Source organism: Dasypus novemcinctus, chromosome 30 (genome assembly GCF_030445035.2).
Source record: "Dasypus novemcinctus isolate mDasNov1 chromosome 30, mDasNov1.1.hap2, whole genome shotgun sequence".
Taxonomy (NCBI): Eukaryota; Metazoa; Chordata; class Mammalia; order Cingulata; family Dasypodidae; genus Dasypus; species Dasypus novemcinctus.
This window is the reverse complement of record NC_080702.1, coordinates 40,336,416-40,344,707: the sequence shown is the minus strand read 5'-3', so window position 1 is coordinate 40,344,707 and position 8,292 is coordinate 40,336,416. Positions and strand designations below refer to the sequence as shown.

General features: G+C 38.7%; 1 pseudogene; it reads right to left on the bottom strand.

Moving 5' to 3' along the window:
* Positions 1–3,505: 3,505 nt before the first annotated feature.
* On the bottom strand, positions 3,506–7,664 carry LOC111766047 (keratinocyte-associated transmembrane protein 2 pseudogene; annotated as a pseudogene).
* Between the last annotated feature and the right edge of the window lie 628 nt (positions 7,665–8,292).

The window sequence follows — 8,292 nt, the reverse complement described above, 5'->3', positions numbered from 1 at the left end:
CAGAATAGCCCTGTCTACATATAATAACATGACTTTAAAATGCTGTTTGACCTAATGTAAGGGGGAAATGGAAAGGACAAATGAGTTTATATGGCTATGAGTCTCTAAAAAAGAGTCTGGAGGTTGTCAGAAGGATTGCCCTTATGCACACCTGAGCAGAGTCTCAGAGACTGATAAAGTATATTCAACCCCACGTATTATTTCTTTTGAGGGCTAAAGAGACCCACGGGTTCTATGGTCATGGCACATGGGGTTCACTGCCATGTCAGTTGGCCCTTCTTTGGAGCTGGTGTTTCTGCATGATGGAACTGGAGTCAGATGGGATCTCTTTTCACAAGACTTTCATGCTACTTTACTGGAATTGTAGTTGGTGCTGGGGTTTAAATTATATCTAGGGGTTTGAATTTCTGGACTGACAATATGATAGCCAGGCCCTGAGCCTCAACAGACTTCAACTCCTACATTCTGATTTATTGGACTTACCCCACTCACCTAACATGGAGTTGAAGAAGGTCAACCACCACACCATGGAGCCTAGAGTGCCTACAACTGAAAGCAGGAGGATTGCCTCCAGTATCCATGTGGAATCTAAGCCCCCTCTTGATATAGAGGTGCAATGGACACAACCAATCCAAGGTCCATAGAGAAAATGTGCAGTTGGTGTGGGAAGGGTGTCAATGGTGGCTGCTGGGTGCGGGGCATGGGAGGAAGAGATGAGATGGGGAGGCGTTTTTGGGACTTGGAGTTGTCCTGGGTGGTGCTTCACGGACAATTATGGGACATTGTAGATCCCCCCAGGGCCCACTGGATGGAACGTGGGAGAGTGTTGGCTATGATGTGGACCATTGGCTATAGGGTGCAGGGATATCCAGAGATTTACTTACCAGGTGCAATGGATGTGTCATGATGATGGGAGAGAGTGTTGCTGTGGGGGGAGTGGGGGGTGGGGGTGTTGGGGTTGAATGGGACTTCATATTTTTTGAATGTATTATTTTTTTAAAAATGAATAAAAAGATATATTTATTTCAGGAATTATAAATAAGGAATGTCACAATCTAAGAAAGAAAATCATTTGTGAGATGAAAACTCTTAAACTTGAGGATTTATTTATTGGTTCCAAAATAGCACCACTCAAATTTAATGAATTAAAGAAAATCCTTGGCTTTTTTGAACAACGTGCTCACAATAAGCAAAAGTGCTTAGAACCTACAGAAACAATAAAAACAATTGAGAATTCAATTGCTGAAGCCACAGGCTAACAATATTATGCTATGGCATTTGCCTAGAACCCTTGCATCCCAAATGGAATAAACTCACTTGTGCCTTGCAGACAGCTCACCCACACCTGCATGGTCTCCATCCCTTTCTGATGACACAGTAAGGAAAAAGAGGAGGCTTTTATGAGCAGTAATTCCCAGTAGACAGAGTGAGAAAAAGAGAGGTGAAAACCTATTTGCTAAGAATCCTATGTCGTTTAAATCAGAGGTTATGGGTGGTGTTTGTATCTTCAGTGCCTTCTCTTCTCTCAACTCTGGGCATGTTCATTCACATTTTCAACATCACTGTCTTCCCTTCCTAATCATCTAGAACCTATATTCTCCAGAGAATTTCTCAATTAGCCAGTCTCTTCTTGCTGTCTGTCTCCCTTTCCCACAAGTGAGATCTCACATATTCATTTCCTCATTTATTCATTCAAGGTACATTTACTGGATGCAAATATTTACCAGTAAAATGAGTAAAATAAAAATAACTGTCTATATAATCAGGTTGTGCCATCATACAATTACATAATGCATGAAAAGACGCACTGTCCAATAGGCCAGAAGCACAGCTTTCTCTCAATAAATGTAGTCAGATCTGGTCATTGATAAATGGACAATCCTTTTGATTGTTTTCTGAGAAAAACTGTTTTTCAATTCTTTCTCCTTTCTGATGAGTGCAATAAACATGAAAGCTAATTATTTTGGAAATTTTTCTGGATATTCTCATACCAACATAACATAATTTTTTAAAAAATCTTTGCTATTTATTTTACTAAAATTTTATTCAAAATATTAAATAATACAATTTGAGATACAAAGAAAATACTGCAATAAGACAGTTCAGGTGAATTACTCTTCCTTATTAAGACAGTAAAATTTCCACCTGGGATAAATTTTAACCTCCAGATCTACTTTTTCCATCGCTATACTAAATGCATGCCAACAAACTCATCCTCGGATTTGTGAGCAGGTGTTTAAAACATGGAGTGGATTATGTTCTCTAAAACGTTGTACACTTGTAGTCAACCATGATTCAAACTCATAAGTATATATTAATCAATTATTTATGGTAGAATGATAAACTAAAATGAAATACAGTAAATAATTTCCAATCCCTGTAATTAAGCAAAGAAAATAAAGCAGGGATGAAAAATGTGATTGTACACATATATCCTTTTGGTATACCTACAAGTTAGTCAGGTAGAATTTTAATTTGAAGGACCTGGAGATAAGATTATTTAAGTGTTAATGGCCTCTAAGATTAATTCAAACATACTATAATGTAATAAGCAAAAGAGAACAAATCTCATATAATTTTAAACTCTACCCCTAGTTTGAAAGCTTGGGGAAACCCATGCTAAGGTCAGTTGCTAGCTAAGGGCAAATGTATGTTTCTTTAATACTTTATCACAATTTCAATCTTTAAATTTTATTCAGTAGTTGAAACCAAAGAAAATTCTATCTCTAATAGCATTTTATCTACATCAACTGCAAATTGCACCAGTCTCTATTTCCAGAATTTTTAAACATATTAATGTGTTACCTAAAATAGTGGTGAGATGGAGCAATATCATTATATTGAATTATGTATAAATTACCCAAAATATCCTCAGCAGGTTTCTTGAAGAAAAAAAAATTACTTAAAAGCAAATCATTATCATATTATGTCCTTGTACATTACAGTTTGGGAGCACAAAATATGTGTGCTAGAAAACATGGTATTTGAATCCAACACCCAATGTTTGAGAATTTAGTCACAAGCTTGTGATGTTTTTAAAAGAAGCATTGTTAATACTTCCAGAAGAAGTATGATAAAGAAATCTAAAACAAACAGGGAAATATTAACTTATGCTTAGCTCCATATTGTGGACACTTAAATGAATTCAGCTCTTGAAGTGTAGATGGAAAATTATGTAATGTTTTAATTTCTAAAGCACCAAGCAAAATAAAGAGACCTACCCTTCATTTAGTATCAATTGCTTATGGAAAACATCTGAACAATATCATATAAAAAATCAAGCAGACAATGGGCAAAAAAAAAAGAGCAGGGGACAGATGTGGCTCAAGCAGTTGGGTGCCTGCTTCCCACATGGGCATTTCCAGGTTTGATTCTAGGTGCCTCATAAAGAAAAAAATAAGCAGACAACAAGCAAAAACAATGAGCAAATAGATGAGGGAGAAATCTTGGGTGGGAGGGAGCCAAGCAGATATAATTAAGTAATAACAACACACATCATGGTATTTCAAAAAATATAATCATTGATTACCTTCAGAGAAGGCATTGCCTCATTAACATTCTGGTCTATATGATATCCCACTGATTTGGAACAAAGACTATCAGGCCATTTCGTGCTTTGAACTGAAAGGAACATCTTCCTTTTTTTTGATAAGTGATTTAAACAATAGCAAAAAAAGCAAAAATAATAAGATTAAATAAAGAAATGGGCAGTTGCAATAGTGTGGGCCAATGGGCAGAGGTTCTTGATCTCTTGCAGCTTGAATGCCTCAGCTACCCAATGATGACACTGCCTATAACTACTGAACTATGGTAAATGAGAAGGTAGCAAGTTTTTCTTCTGTACAGATGGATTTTGCAAGTAATTTGGCATGATCCAAATGATTCTGATCACAAATAATTGAAGGACTGGGCAAGGGAACAATTCAAAGAAACAAAAGTGTCACAGAAGAAGCAAGAACAAGATTATGGATACAGCCCGGATGATGATTACTCAAGGCAACCTGCAGTTCAAGGAGTTAGAAAAAAAAAAAATCGCTTTAAAAAACTCTTAACAGTAGCATTATTCTGAAGATTTTGAAAGCATCAAATGATTATTGATGGGTGGCCCAATGTCACATAGAACGGTTTGGCAAATATATCAGAACACAGAGCATGGCATGTCATAGAGAGCAAAGAAAAGAGCATCAGAACAATTGCCTTGGCAATGGAAAAGATAACATGAATTGTGAAAATGCTTCTGGATATCTCTGCAGTTTTTGTAAGAAACAAAAAACAATAGAACAGATGGCCAACAAACACACATGTAAAGATGTTCAACATAATCAGCCATCAGGGAAAAACAAATCAAAACACAATGAGATAACGCTTCTCCCCCACCGAGATGACTATAATCAGAGATAAAATTTGGTGAGACTGAAATAATTGGAACTCTTATTACCTTGTGCTACAGGGAATGTGAAATGATGCAGCCACGTTGGAATGCAAATTAATAGTTCCTCAAAAGGTTAAACAGAAGCAGTGTGAAGAAGAGCCGACTAAAACGACCCCCAGCCCCATCCAAGACCCTATGGTGCTGCATCTCCATGTCCAGCACCCACATCCTGCCACCACCTCCATGATCAAGAGAAAGGTTGAAGAGGATGATAAAGGAGATAAAGCCAAGCCACATCTGCTAAACCTTCTCCTCAAAAGCCAGAATCCATGCCTTAAAAGGCCCCTGCGAGGAAGGAAGAGAAAGTACCCAAAGGGAAAAAAGGGAAAGCTGATGCAGGCAAGGATGGGAATAACGCTGCAGAATACAAAGACGCCAAAACAGACAAGGCACAGAAAGCTGTAGGTGCTGGAGATGCCAAGTGACATGTGTGCATTTTTTGATAACTATACTTCTGGTGACTGCACAGTTTTAAATAATAATTTTTAATCAAATTTTAAAAAATTGCTCAATTTGCTTTACATTATTTTTTTTTCTAAGCTATATTTGCACAAGGAACACTTCATTGTTGTTTTTGAAGGAAGGGTCAAATATCACTCATAGAATGTATGAGCTGGATTGATGTGGGTAAAAACACCTTTCCCTCTAGTTTAAAAACATTTCTTTTAGATATTTCCTCTTTACTGCCAGTAAAAGGGGATCCAAGATGTTGATAAGCATTATTCACCTTAGCACAGTTGCCATTTGGTGTGGAAAAATGAAAATTTGTTTTTATGTTCACATGTCCTATACTTTTCTCAGCCTTCAGCACAGATTTGACTCCTTTATACCCCAAGACTTGCTGGGGCCTGATCCTGAAAAAATTGGTTACAGGATTCAAACAATCTGGACTTTCCAGTGATGCCATGGAAATGGCATCCCTCAAAAGAGTAGCAGTTCCGTATTTTAGACTGTGGATGATTCTACTGTTATAATTTCATTTCCTGGAACTCAGGGTCTGCTTGTGAAAAGTTGTTAAAACATCATGCTACAAGTGAAATGGCAACCCTCTCTCTAAACTTCCTCAGTTTAGAGCATCAGATGAATACTTCATTGGGTTTTATGGTGGCTATCTGATTTTGGTGGGACATTGAAGAAGGGAGTTTTAAAGATGTGTACTGTTAATGATTGTCTGCCCATGTCCTGCATGAAATATCATGATTGTTTATGAAAATTATCTTTTAATAAAGCTGGATACAGTTAAATAAAAAGCAAAGAAATGACTGTCTTCCTCTTCCATATTTGAGCAAGGGGTCTTAATAGATTTCACTCACTACTCCATGTCCACATAACCCTGGTTTTCTTAAAAACCATAGTGTCTTTGGCTGTGGGTGGAGAATTTTTCAGTGTGATCAGATCCTCATCCTCTATGCTAGGATCTGCACTGATATCAGCTTCCTCTTGGGACAGAGGAAGAGCAGGGGAGGGATGAGGGGTCAGAGATTCTTGTCCAATTTTCTCTGTACAATTTGTGGAAGGCAGAGTGTTATCGATCTGTGAAATAAAAAGGTTGGTTGGTCTTCATGTACTAAAGCTTTCATTTTTGGAATAGAACCATCTGAACTGACAACAGTTTGGTTCAGTGAATCAAAAAGTGAGAGAACCGGATCTGTAGTTGGTGCTGGGGCTTAGTGTATACCCAGGAGACCTGAATCTCTGGACTGACCATGTGATAGCCAGGCCCTGAGTCTTAGCAGACTTGCAACTCCTACACTCTGGTTTATTGGACTTACCCCACTCATCTAACATGGAGGTGAAGAAGGTCAACCACCACACCAGGGAGCCAAGAGTGCCTACAACTGAAAGCAGGAGAATTGCATCCAGCATCCAGGTGGAATCTAAGCTCCTTTATGATATAGATGTGGAGTGGACATAACCATTCCGAGGTCCACAGGATGGAGGAATAGAGTGTGGATTAGAGTGAACTTACTGATAGTCTACTGATGAACTATTGTGATTATAACCAAAGAAAATGTGGCATTGGTGTGGAGAAAGTGGCCATGGTGGCTGCTGGGGGTAGGGAGTGAGAGGAAGAGATGTGATGTGGGGGCTTTTTCAGGACTTGGAGTTGTCCTGAGTGGTGTTGCTTGGACAGTTACCGGACATTGTATGTCCTTCCATGGCCCACTGGGTGGACTGTGGGAGAGTGTGGGCTACAGTGTGGACCATTGACCAGGAGGTACAGCAGTGCTCAGAGATATATTCAACAAGTGCAATGAATGTCTCATGATGATGGAGGAGGTTGTTGGGGGGGGGAGGAGTGGGGTAAGGAGGGTGGGGGTATATGGGGACCTCATATTTTTTAATGTAACATTAAAAAAATAAATAAAGACAAAAAAAAGATGTGAGAGAAAATTGGATAGCACAGCAGACACAAGCAGGAGCTCCAACATCCACAGCTGTGCAATACCAGTGACCTGGGTACTGGATCCACACACGACTTTCACTTGCAAGATCCCTCTCTTTATTACTTTTGATAATTTCCCAAGTACTATCTATCAGTGTTTTCAGGTGTCTGTCACCATCTGTAAGAGATGACTTTCCTTTCGAAAAACAACTAATTTAGATTCATTATCTTAAGACTTTTTAACCATAATGAAGAGTGGTTCTAATAAACATGTTCATCTTCTTTATGATTTTAATGAAAAATTTTCTTCTGTCTGCTGCAAAGATCCCCAGGGGTGTAATTTGTGGAAACAATTCTTATTGATTGATCATTTACATCATTGGCTGCAAATCTATTCTACCTTATTTTGAATGAAATATGGTTAATTATAAATTCTCCAAAATAAATTAGCTGTATTTAGGTGTTCTAAATTGTTTAATGAAACAGAAAAGAATCTCACAAAGTGGACATATGTTAGTATAGGATCATGTTGTCCAACTGTAGATAAATGTACAAACACAGGCCTTTTTAAATTTATTCACATCCAGCAGAACAAAATTCTACTGATAAAATTGAGGAAGCCAATAACTTTTTTGCTTGGTCTGTTTGTTGATTATTTATTCTTGTTTTGTCTCTGTCCTGGCAGGTATATCATCCACATGGAATCAGAAAATCAAACAAGTGTTTCAGAATTTCTGTTTTGGGGATTTTCAGAGAAATCAGAGATTTAACTCATTCTCCCTGATCTGTTCCTGTCCCAGTACTTGGTTACCTCCACTGGAACCTGCTCATCATCACCACAGTCATCTCAGACTCCTACTTCCACACACTCATGTGATTTTTCCTCTCCAACCTGTCCTTTGTTGACCTCAAGTTCACTGCCACACCATCCCCGAAATGCAGGCAAACTTCCATACCTAAGAAAAGATTTTCACCTATGCAGGCTGCCTCATGGAGATATTCATGTTCATTGTTTGTGGATCCCTGCCTCGGGGCGGGGTGGGGGTGGGGGAAGGGAGAGGATCACAAATGACCAAATAGTGGCCATCTGTCACATCCTGCAATAAAGGTCATCATGAACCTCAGCTCTGTGTCCTGTGGGTTTTGGGCTCTGTTGTCTCCCTGTCTTGATGATCCTGTTTGAGACCTTGCCCATCTTGAATCTATCCTTATGAACAAATATTGAAATCACACATTTTTGTGATGTAACTGAAGTGCTTAAGCTTGCCTGTTTTGGCACCCTCATCAAAGTATTCTGTGAATTCTCTGTCGTTACTGATTGAGGTGTTTTTCCTCTCATAAGCTCCTCTTAGTCTATATTCATTTTGTCCCTTCCATTCTGAGAATTTCATCAGCCAGAGGCAAGTATAAAGCCTCTTCCACGTGCGAGTCTCTCCTGTGAGTTGTCTCCTTGACTGTGGCACAGACATTGGTG